General features: G+C 37.6%; 1 long non-coding RNA gene across 1 annotated transcript; it reads left to right on the top strand.

Annotated features, from left to right (window-relative positions):
* Positions 1–1,176: 1,176 nt before the first annotated feature.
* LOC136069689 (uncharacterized) lies at positions 1,177–2,603 on the top strand. The gene is made up of 2 exons (XR_010630908.1): positions 1,177–1,960; positions 2,346–2,603. It is a non-coding gene; the product is annotated as an uncharacterized LOC136069689 (long non-coding RNA).
* Positions 2,604–12,451: the final 9,848 nt, after the last annotated feature.

The following is a 12,451-nucleotide window of genomic DNA, read 5'->3' as shown; positions in this document are numbered from 1 at the left end:
TCTAATTGAGTCTTTTTGACATGGTCCTTGTGTTTCATCGCTCTACTCTTTGTGACCTTTGTTCTTTGTTGTTTTTATTTTCTAGAATTTGCATTGCATAACATTCATGCATTTCATTATAAGTTGTTTTGTTATTTCTTTTCAAAAAAAAAAAAAAAACAAAAAATAGAGAAAAAGGGAAGCAAAATGTGTTTTGTATTATTTGTCTTGGATTTTAAATCAAGGTTGGCTAATTTATTTTTACATAACATGTTTATGTACCTTGTTTAGTTTTGATGAGCTTATTTATTGTACTTTACTAGTTTGAGCTTTGTAGTGCATGTTGTGTGGGAAGATGTTTATAGTTTTTAATCACATGATCTTGATCTTGAAGTCACATGTCTTTCATTGACGGACTTGAACTTATTGAGAAAGGCATAAATAACCATCTCACTATTATTTACTAGTCAATCATGAACACTTTAATGCATATCGTAAGATTTTGTACTTGAGAAAGTGTAGCACATGCACAAAAAGAACATAAGGTGTAGCCTCAGTTTAAATGCTAAAATTGGTGTGTACATTATTGGACTACAATAACTTTAAATCAAATAAAATTGGTGTGTACATTATCTCGGCTATCATTAATAAGTTTCTAATTAAATAAAATTAGTGTGTACATTATAAGGCAAATAAAGAAATTTACATGATTGTAAACTTTTATTTTAGGAGATATGAGAGTTATATGATGTAACTCTTTAGGTGACAGTCTCTTTCAAGTTTATGTGATGACTTTTGTAGAAATTGTGATGATTACTATTCACATATCACCTCACATGTATCTCAAGTTTTTGCTAGTTGCCCACACTATACAAGTTACTCTTTGCTAAACTTTGTATATGTTATTGTGTGTGATTTTGGTTTGGCCAACCAAGGTTGAAGAATTCCTTGATATTTATGCAAAATGTGTTTGAAGTTTGAGAATTTAAGGAGAATTAATTGAAAGTCTTATTTCTGGGAAATCTGGGTTTAATTCAAGTGTTTTTGAAAAGCATCTCACTCATACTTATGCATTTTATTCATAAAATACTATGCTTTGAGGAGTTTTTGCATAAAATTGCTTTTTCTTTTTCAAAAAATTGATTTTTNGATTCTTTATATTGATTGCAGAATTCTTGACATGTCCAGGAGAAGTGCAAATGTGACCTTAAATTAAGTTTTGCCTGTAGTATGTAGAGATTTTCGTCCTATAAAAGTTTCAAATTCTGAAGGTCATCTCCCTCTGTTGAGAAATCAAAGAAGCTATAGGATTAGAGAAGTTAATCTTGAAATGCACCTAGATTTTGTCTGGCTTTCAGTGTTTTGAGTTAGGATGTAATTTTTAGAATCTTTATATCACAGATGAATGTATTGACTCCAAACTTAGATGGAAGTGTTGTGAAATGATTTTAGAGTTGGCATCATTTTCTACCTTTGAGTGACAGTGCCTGATTCTTAAAGGATGGAATGCCCAATGATGGGAGACATCCTCTGCCATATATTTCCAATCCTTTAAAATATTAAGGTCTTCCATACTCACTGGTTTTTGAGGTTGCTTTCAACCTTTTCCCCAGAATCCACAAACACAGATGGTGACTACGATATATAACACCAATAAATCTACTCTTTGGTTTGATGACAAGGACCTATATGATGCGTAACATTAGCTTGTCTTAACATCTCTGCAATGTGATACATAATGTTCAATTGGAATAATGAGACTGAAATTACAAAAAACATTGCCTGTTTAGTTAAACCATCTTTTAAAAACAAAAAATTAAACCCTCTGTAAATGCAGGTTGATATTAAACATTTCAGAAAGCCCACAATGTTACTAGAATGGATGGGGATGAACGCTCTCATTGTATATGCTTTAGCTGCTTGTGATCTCTTCCCAGCAGCTGTGCAGGGTTTCTATTGGCATTCACCTGAAAATAACTTGGTAATTCTCTTTCTTTGTACTGGGGTATTACTTGTGAGTCACTATGCTTCTCTTTTACAATAAGCATATGTCTATGCAAGAAAAATTGTGGAATTTCATCTTTTTAGTGCACCCTCCAATTGTTGTGTGGAGATTGGAGAAGTTGCTAGTTAATATTAGTTATATGTAAATATTTTGTTCATTGCCTCACTTGTGAAAGTGGATTGACTGACATGCAAGATGGGTACTTCTTGACAACAATATTACTAAAGTATGTATCATCAGGAGTGTGATGTTATTTTGTACTATATTGCAATAGATTTATGCGATTGTTGAACACAATTGATGTATTGGTTGACTTGGCACATTATCTGATAGACAATTTTGGGCCAAATCTGGTGTGCAGGTTGATGGCACGGAATCGTTATTGCAGGCCATGATTCATTCAGAAAAGTGGGGTACCCTGGTGTTTGTAATGCTTGAAATTTTGTTTTGGAGTATTGTTGCTGGTTTCCTCCACATGAAAGGCATATATTTAAAACTATAAAATATAAAGACATGTACATGTTCTATGTTGTATGTCCCCTGTAAATAACAAAATTTTTGCGTGTATATGATTAGCCATCGCTGTGTGTGTACAAATTGCTAGCCTAATTGAACCAAATGACTTCTACTTTTAGCTGGTTAAATGACTTGTAGCATACTTTTAAATTAACTGTAGCATTAAAAGAATTATTTGAAGCACAGCTGTACAAAGATAAAGTGAACAAATTGAGTTTGTTCTTGGAGCTAGAGGATGATTTTGCGGCTGAGAAATGAGGCTTTGCCCTTATTAAAGCATAAAGTGGGAAATGAGTGGACATTTCTTTTTGCGGCATGATGATTGGCACCCAGATGGTCCCCTATTTCAGAAATATGGGGCTTTAGAGTAGCACATGATACTGCAACTGTTACTTCAGCAAAGTTGTCGAGTGCAATTTTAAATGGCCAATAAAATTGTCATTCTTCTAGGTTAGATGTCCTCTAGTTATGATTTAAGGAAAGCTATCTGATGTTCTCATTGTCATTGGTGGTGAAGATCATGTGGAATGGAGGGCTGCTGCCTGTTGTTAGTAATGCAATTTAATTGTGAGGACTTGGACGATGACAACTTGATAAGGGATATTGGGATTTAATTGGTGTGTAAGTTTGTTTGGTTTCCTAAAGTAGTGCCTAAAAATGCTTTTGCAAGCTGGTTGGTAGTGAAGAAAAACAAGCTTGCTGCCAAAGGTTGGCAAATTCGGGGTATGCAGGGACATGTTATGCACCTTCTGTGGGAATAGAACTAAGACTTGGGATCAATTTGTATTTTGAGTGTTCATTCTCTAACAGGATCTACAATCGACATGGTGATCCTTAGGAATGTTTGATCAATGGTAAGTAGGAGATTTACATGAAAAGTTTGAATGACGAGTCAAAAAGGTAAAGGGGAAAGGATTTCAGCATGTCATGACTCATGACTTGAGTGAGGTAGCGTTGCAAGAGTAACTTATCGTGTTTGGATTGATTCAAATGTTAGAATTTATGATGGAAAGATTTGAACTGAAGCTGAAGCTAAAATTTTTCAAGTTATCCTGCAGATATACTGTGTAAAAACATAAGAAATTTTATTCAAAATAGCAATTTTTGTAGTTTTTGGAACACTTTACTTGTTTTTATTGTTGATAAAGTGAGCTATTTTTATTTTTTTGATAATGATGAAGTGAGCTATTGTTTGCTGTTAGTTGCATTTTTGTTGCTTGTTTTTGTGTTGAAACTTTAGTTATTTTTGTCGTATGCGGTTGTACTTGTGGGTTGTGAATAAAGTTGCTCATTCCTAAGAAAGGGAAGAAAAATAAAAGAAAAAAGAGTGAAGGCACTGTAACATTGATACTGATATAAAAAAGACAAAGGCTAATGACTTAAAGCAACTCGTACAAATATAGAAATTATCTTTTATGACAAATGTACTCGGTATATCTCCTCTCTCTCTCTCTCCCTCCCTCCCTTTTTTGAATTATCTTTTATAGACATATATACAACTCGTACAAAATATAGAAATTATCTTTTATGACAAATGTACTTGATATATTCCCTCCCTCTCTCTCTCTCTCTCTTCTCTCTCTCTCTCTCTCCTTTTTTGAATTATCTTTTATAGACATATTGTATATATGTCTATTGTTTTTCTCCAACGAGAGTGGTCATTGCTGTTTGGTATTGGCTATTTTTTCTCGGTATATATAGTTCTTCTGTTTCTCACACACCAAGTAATTAAATAAAGGAATCCTTGAAAGATAATTCTAAGATACTATTTAGAGGTTTCAAATTTAAGATTTTATGGATCTCATGAAGTTTTGGAAATTATTAGGCTAATCTGTCTCACACACACCAAGTAATTAGATAGAGGAATATCTTGGAGGTGACTTTAAAATATTGACTAGAGGGTTTCAAATCCAAGATCTTATAAATTTCATGAGGATTTAGAAATTATTAGGCCAACCTTTTGGGATTATTGTAACATCTCTCTTGCATACGTGTGGGAAAGACGTGCTAATATATAACTTTTATATGAGAACATTTATAAGATCTTGGATTTATAATTTCATATGGACGTTACATCTCGTGTACGTGGAAAGGCGTGCTAATATATAACTTTTATATGAGAACATTACATTGGCTTGGAGCACATTATTGAAGGCAGATCCCAAAAAGGTTAGCCTATGACATGAACTTTGGTGTACACAGCAAATTGCTCTATAGAGAAACAATGGCCAAAGCCCCAATTTCTTGTGACTGAGTCTAAGATTATTCAAGACTTCCACAGCCGTAGTGTGTCTGAAGGAATATCAGATGTAGACATGACAAAAAGTTGTTGTAAGATTAAAACATTCAATCATTAACTTTGTGTCTAAAAGGTTTGTTTGACATAGACAAGACTGAAAGATTATACAAGATTATGTCACTCTCACTCCCTTTAACAGGAAAATAAAGAAAAATAGCAAGGTAAAGTTTAATTCAGCAGCTTTCGGTATTCATTGTGGCCAACAAAAATTACTTGTGTAATCCAAAAGCTAGAGTCCGTTCACATGGCCTTGTTATAAGTATCATATCCTAATTTCCAGCATTTTTACTGAAATAACCTTTGTCAAGAATATGAAAATTTTGGTTTATGTGTTTGATGGAGAAGGTTGAATTCTTGAGTGAGGTTGGATTGAAAACTAGGACTTAGATTAATTTGGATGTAAATTTAACAAACAAAATATTAAATAAAATGAATTCTACCTCCTCGACACCTGGCTATCTATTGAGATCTTCAGTTGATTTTTATCCAATCTCGATAGCTTCTCGATCGATCGAGAAAGTTTCTGTCCCCTCGACACCTTCTCGACACCTTCACGATAGCTATATCTGTTGAGATTCATTAAATCTCGACACCTGCTCGACACCTCCTCGATAGCTGCTATCTGTCGAGGTTACGAAAATTCAGATTTATATTTTTGGGCGAGGCTTATGTATTTGAGTAGGGTTTCTTTTCTCACAACCCTAGACCTATATAAGGCTTATTTTAGAGGCCATCACATGAGAGAATACAAGGAGAACATATGCAAAAGGTGACCGATACCTTATTCTCTCTGAAAGAAGCTACTGCGTCTTTGCGCCTTAGGGTTTTGTAAACAAGTGCTTCTTAATCTTCATTGTTGATGAAGTGAAGAACTTTGCAACCAACATTCTTCTTCCTTAAGTTGGTGAGTGAGTCACGTACTAGGATTCGTGCAAAGGAGTTAGTCACGTATTGGGATCCGTGCAACATCAAAGGGTGGCGTTCATATTGTTAGGACATATATGTTTTAACTTGTTTAAGAACATATGTCACTTAGTTATGTAAATTGGCTAATCCTTTGACAAAACGCACTCTGCTTGTAATTGGGTAGTTCTAGGTGTTTTTAATACTTCAAGAAACAATGTTTCAAGGTCAAGTGTTGAAGTCATCAAGTTTGTCCAAGAGAAAGCAAGTTGAAGTGCAGAATTTTTAAAGCTCGACACCTCTCGATAGCTACCTCGACACCTGCTATCTGTCGAGAATTAAAAAGTCAGAATTCCAATCTAATTTTCTTGGGATCCGTGAATATGTTTTTGGGCTTTCTTTTCTTCTAACCCTAAACATATAAAAGGATTATTTTAAGAGCCGTTTTGGGTGACACAAGTTGGATTATCATTGAGCAATCTCTGTTTATGCAAATTGTGCTCAACAGACAAAGTTCTTGACCTAGTTCATCTTCCATCAAGAAGTTGCTGTGTATTTGCACCATAGGGTTTTGTAACCAAGCATCTTCCTGCTATTCATCATGTGGATGAACTGAAGAACTTTGCAGCCAACCATTCTTCCTCAAGTTGGTGTTCTGAAGTCGCGTACTTGGATCTGCGCATTGGTTAGTCACGTACTTGGGAGTCATGCATCAAAGGTGGAGACTGTCACTACAGATCAAGTCCAATTGGGTATTGGGGTAAGGGTTCAACTGTAGGTTGGTAAGGTACTTGGGATTCCTTTCTTGTAACCGCTTGATTTGATAATAGTGGAGTTTCGGGAGTGGTGACCTGAAAATCACCCGGTGGGGTTTTTGCCGTTAGGGTTTTCCCCATTCGTAAACAAATCACCGTGTCATTTATTTTTTCCGCTGCATATTTAGTATTTGGTGATTTGTTTGTGCTTCCACGTATTTGCATGTTAAATTGATTAATTAATAACTTGCCTAATTAATTAATTAATTAGGGGTCATTCAGATTGTGACCAAACACATATATTGAAGAGTTCAGAGGTTCTGAAGCGGTAGAAGGTTTCTGCCGTGAGTTCATCTACGGGATTGTAGAGTCTAGGGACAAAGGTTTTGTACTAGATCTGAAACTTCTCTTTACTATAGTGCATTGCTTTTCGGGAAGGTTTCCCCCCAGGTTTTTACTGTGAAACTGGTTGGTTTTATTGGTTTTCCTGGGTCATCATATCTTGTCTTATTTATTTTTTTCTCTGCATATGATTTTGACATGATACTGATGTTTGTTTCTTTTAACAAGTTTGATTTATAATAAATCTAATTAACAACTTGGATTTAAAACTTGTTAATTCTATCAACCCAGGTCTAAATTTTCCAACACATAGCCTTAATGGATAATGGATTTTCATGATGAACTAAGAATTGGTGGACTCCAGACTCGTCCATAAGAGTTGTCCAAGCCAGGAAGACGAGAGTAGCTATACTTAACAAAACAGTCGTCCATAGGCTTATGGGTTGTCTATAGGCTTATGGTCATCCCCAACACTTGGGAAAATTCCAAGGAAGTTTATCTACACAAACTAGTAAATTGAACCGCCTATTATTATTCCAAGGCATGAGTAAGACCCTAGTTCATCACTATATCTTCCTACTGAGTACTTAAATGCCAATGACAGTTATAGAAGATAAAGATGAAATATGATAACTCTCATAATGGTTGTGGAAGTTATCCTTGAACCCTCTTACTTCCTCAAATACAAGGGAAGTTACAAATCAAAGAACCGCTCCAAGAGCATACTATATAAACACCCCATTTAGACCAAATGGACGTAGGTTTTTACAATTCCCAAAAAATATGGAATTCCAGAATCTTAAAAGAGAAACTAACTTAAGCATCAGAGGGTTTTTGGCTAGTACACCCCGGTCACCTTTGATAGTGTGTTTTCCTTTTCAGGCATTTCAAAGAGTGGTTAGATCTTTGAAACCCGAAGCATTCAGCCTACTAATTTTCTGTGCATCATTAGTTGGCACCGTCTGTGGGAAAGATCAATTTTTGTGGTTTGTAGTTTCTTTCTCTGACAAAAGGCTGCATAGTTCGAACAAAATCAAGGGCCACTAGCCCAGGCCATCAAGAGAGTAGGGATGCCTCTAGTAATTCCCACCGTGATCGTCAATCAGCGCCTGTCATGCAACTGTCTTCCATTCAACACGTGCAATCTGTGGTAGTTGCCATGGTAGAGTTAACCTGTCAAAACCAAGAGTTGACCAGGGAGATTAACCTAAGGAGGCAAAGGCATGAAGAATACACTAAAGGATAAGCCCAGAGTCAAGAAGATAGAGGAAATGTTAGGCCCGAAAGCCAATCAAAAGGTACCACTTCACGAAGGGTGCCACAATTGGAAGGAGAGATGAAGCAGATGAGGAATGTCATGGACGAGATGAGGGAGAACATGAGAAGGGCAAATCCTATAGAGGATTTAGTTCATCGAACATACTCCCCTTTCACGGTTTCCATCAACGGTCACCCCTTGCCTCTGTAGTTCAAGATGCCTTCCTTGGACTCGTTTGATAAAATGCGTGACCCTTTCGATCATATTGCTACTTTCAAGACTATGATGCACCTTCAAGGGGTTCCAGACAAGATTATGTGTAAATCCTTCCCTACCACCCTCAAAGGGCCAGTGTGAGTGTGGTTCAGCAAGATACCTCTGAATACAGTAAGTTCTTTTGAAAAATTGAGTAAGTTGTTTGTTAGTAATTTTATCGGAGGACGAAGGCACAAATGTTCCTCGTCCAACCTACTAACCATATAGCAAGGAGAGAATGAAAGTTTGCGGTCCTTCATTACTTGTTTTAACAAAGAAACCCTGACGATGGACAAGATGGATGCCAAGTTATAATTGGCGGCCTTTCATAATAGAGTTAACTCTGACTTATTCATCCACAAGATTTACAAGCAAGAGCCTCAAACCGTGGCTAAACTCGTCCATTCGGCCCAAAATTTTATGAATACAAAAGACGCAATTATATCTTAAAAAAGGAAGAGAGCTGAGAGGATGGAAGTAGATCTCCCACGCCACTCTGAACAAGGTCCTCGACCAAAGAAGGGTTGGACGAGAGAGAAGAAAGATCTAGACAACCAGAAGGCTGGCTCTTCAACACTGAGTCAACAATACATGCCCTTAAACATGCCATTTGAATAGGTGCTTATGCAAATCAAGGATGATCTTTCTTTGAAATGGCTGAAAAAATTGAATGGAGATCCCAACAAGTGCAATAGGAACAAGTATTTCCATTTCCATAGAGACCATAGGCATGACATAGATGAGTGTTTTGATTTGAAGTAGTAGATAGAAAATCTTATCAGGCAAGGGAAATTGAGAAATTTCCTTGGACGAGATCACAAAGACGAGAAGTTGAAGGGAAAGCTAGAAGAGCCGTCACGACCTCCACTTGGAGAGATAAGGGTTATTATGGGAGGTACTTCAACAGGACAGTCTTCTAAGTCAAGAAAGACATATCTCAAGGTAGTGCAAAACGTCCAACTCTCTGGACGATCGCCAAGGATGAGGATGGACAAGCCTACCATCACATTCACAAACGAGGATGCTAAAAGAGTTCACCACCTGCATGACGATGAAATCGTTATCACTTTGCTCATTGCTAATTATACAACTAGAAGGGTGTTGGTAGACAATAAAAGTTCAGCAGACATCTTGTATTACCCCGCCTTCCAACAAATAAGGCTTGGACGTGATCAATTTCGTCTAGTATGTTCACCCTTGGTGGGATTTGGAGAAATGAAAGTGCAACCCGTAAGAACCATTACATTACCTGTGATGGTAGGATCATACCCGCAGCAAATAACCAGGGAAGTGAACTTCCTCGTAGTAGACTATTCGTCTTCTTATAATGCCATCATTGGAAGACCAACCCTGAACAGCTGAAAGACAGTGACATCTACCTACCACCTATCAGTCAAATTCCCTATGGAGTACAGGGTAGGGCAAGTGCAAGAGGATCAGTTAGCAGCAAGAGAGTCCTATTTGGCCATACTGGCTATGGATGAACAAGTTCAGACAATGAGCATTGAGGAAAGAACAGTTGTTGCAGAGCCCATCGAAGTGTTAGAAGACATTCCTTTGGATGAGAATAACCCTAAAAAGTATACAAAGGTTGAAGCAAGTGTGGAAAGCAAGATGAAGCAAGACCTTATCCAGTTCTTAAAGAAGAGCATTGATGAATTTGCATGGAGTAACGAAGACATGCCAAGTATTGAACCTAGTGTCATTACCCATCGTCTAAACGTATATCTACTTCAAGCCTATGCGTCAAAAGAAAAAAGTATTTGCCCCTGAACGAGACAATGCCATTAAAGAAGAAGTTCAAAAGCTAACTACAACAAAGTTTACCAGAGAAGTTTATTACCCGGACTGGTTGGCAAATGTGGTGATGGTCAAGAAGGCTAATGGCTAATGGACGATATGCGTGGACTTTACTGATCTAAATAAGGCTTGCCCCAAAGATAGTTACCCATTGCCGCATATTGATCAATTAGTGGACTCAACAGCGTGTCATAAGCTATTAAGTTTCATGGACGCCTTTTCAGGTTATAACCAAATAAGGATGGATGAGGCGAATCAAGAGAATACATCCTTCATCACCAGTTAAGGCCTATTTTGTTACAAAGTGATGCCCTTCAAGTTGAAAAATGCAAGGGCAACTTATCAAGGGCTAGTAAACCATATCTTTCGTCCACAAATTAGGCAGAATGTGGAAGTTTATGTAGATGACATGCTGGTAAAGAGCCTGGATGAGGATAAGCATCTGGACGACCTCCAAGAAACCTTTGACATGCTTAGACAGTACAACATGAAGCTAAACCCAAGCAAATGTGCTTTCAGAGTCTCGTCTAGTAAGTTTCTCGGGTTCATGGTTTCTCATAGGGGAATTGAGGCGAACCCCAATAAAATCTAGGCAATACTACATATGGAGCCACCAAGGAACATCAAGGAAGTCCAGTCCCTCACCGGATGAGTTACGGCCCTCAACAGGTTTGTCTCCAAAACTACTGACAAGTGCTTGCCATTTTTTAAAGTCCTTAAGAAGGCATTTGAATGGACGAACGAGTTACTGCCCTCAACAGGTTTGTCTCCAAAGCTACTGATAAGTGCTTGCCATTTTCTAAAGTCCTTAAGAAGGCATTTGAATGGACGGATGAGTGCCAAAAAGCCTTTCAAGACCTCAAGGATTACCTCGCAGTAGCCCTTCTGCTAAGCCGTCCGTACCTGGTGAAGAATTATATTTGTATCTAGCAATGTCTCTGCTTGCAATGAGCTCAGCGTTAAATAGAGAAGAAGGAAAGATATAGAAGCCAGTCTACTATACAAGCCGAATGCTGAGAGGGGCCGAAGGATGATAGGCCATGATGGAAAAGCTAGCATTTGCTTTGGTTACAGATTCTAGGAAATTAAGGCATTATTTTCAAGCTCGTGTCATCAATGTTTTGACAGATCATCCATTAAAGAAGGCAATGAATAAGTTGGAGGCCGTAAGACAACTAATCCAATGAGCCATAGAACTTAGTGAGTTCGATGTCAGGTACCATCCAAAAGCACAAGTATTGGCAGATTTCATTGCAGAGTTCACTCTGAGTCAAGAGGAGTTAGACGAGCTAGACGAAGCTCAGAGATTGGTCGTCCATGTGGATGGATCGTCTACACTACATATAGGAGGGATAGGAGTTGTTTTGTAGTCCCCAGAAAAAGACAAATTGAAGTACAATGTTTGTCTACAATATCCATCAATCAACAATGAAGTAGAGTATGAAGCCCTTCTTAAAGGGCTAGAATTGGCTAAGTCCTTGGGGGTAGAATCAATACTCGTCCAAGGTGACTGTCAGCTGGTTATGAATCAAGTTAATGGAACATATGAAGCTAAGGAAGACCGGATGAAGAAATATCTTAGTAGGGTAAGACGCCTTGTGAAAAGATTTAAGGAAGCTAATTTCATTCAAATTCCAAAAGAAGAAAACATGGAAGCAAACACATTAGCGATGGAAGCCTCAGTAAGTGAATCAATGGACGAGTTTGATGAAATTCAATATATGCCAAGCATAGATCTTCTAGAGGTACAACAAATAGAAGGTGAAGAAAATTAGATGACCCTAATAGTAGCTTACCTAAAGGATGGAAGGCTTCTAGAGGGAAAGGACGAGGCCAGAAAGCTAAGAATCATGTCAGCCAGGTACGTCCTTATGGACGAGGTGTTATACAAACGAGGCTTTTCTTAGCCTTATCTAAGGTGTTTAGCTCTAGACGAGGCAAAATATGTGCTAAGGGAAGTTCATAAAGGAGCATGTGGAAACCACTTAGGAGCAAGGGCACTGGTCCATAAAGTCGTCCGTGCAGGTTATTACTGGCCAACTATTCAAGCAGACGCAAAGGCTTATGTCAAGGTGTGTGATCAATGTTAATGCTTTAGCAATATCCCCAGGCAACCATCAGAGTATCTCACCCCGATGATAGCCCTATGGACCTTTGCACAATGGGGATTAAATATCTTGGGTTTCTTTCCACTTGGAACTAGGCAAATAAAATTTTTAGTAGTAGGGATTAACTACTTCACTAAGTGGGTGGAAGCAGAACTCTTAGTAAAGATCACGCAGTAAAATGTCAAGAACTTCGTCTGGAAGAACATTATATACAGTTTCGAGGCGCTTAGG

This window comes from Quercus suber, unplaced genomic scaffold (genome assembly GCF_002906115.3).
Source record: "Quercus suber isolate HL8 unplaced genomic scaffold, Cork oak 2.0 scaffold_183, whole genome shotgun sequence".
Lineage (NCBI taxonomy): Eukaryota > Viridiplantae > Streptophyta > Magnoliopsida > Fagales > Fagaceae > Quercus > Quercus suber.
The sequence above is the reverse complement of the archived record's forward strand: the minus strand, read 5'-3'. Positions and strand labels throughout refer to the sequence as shown.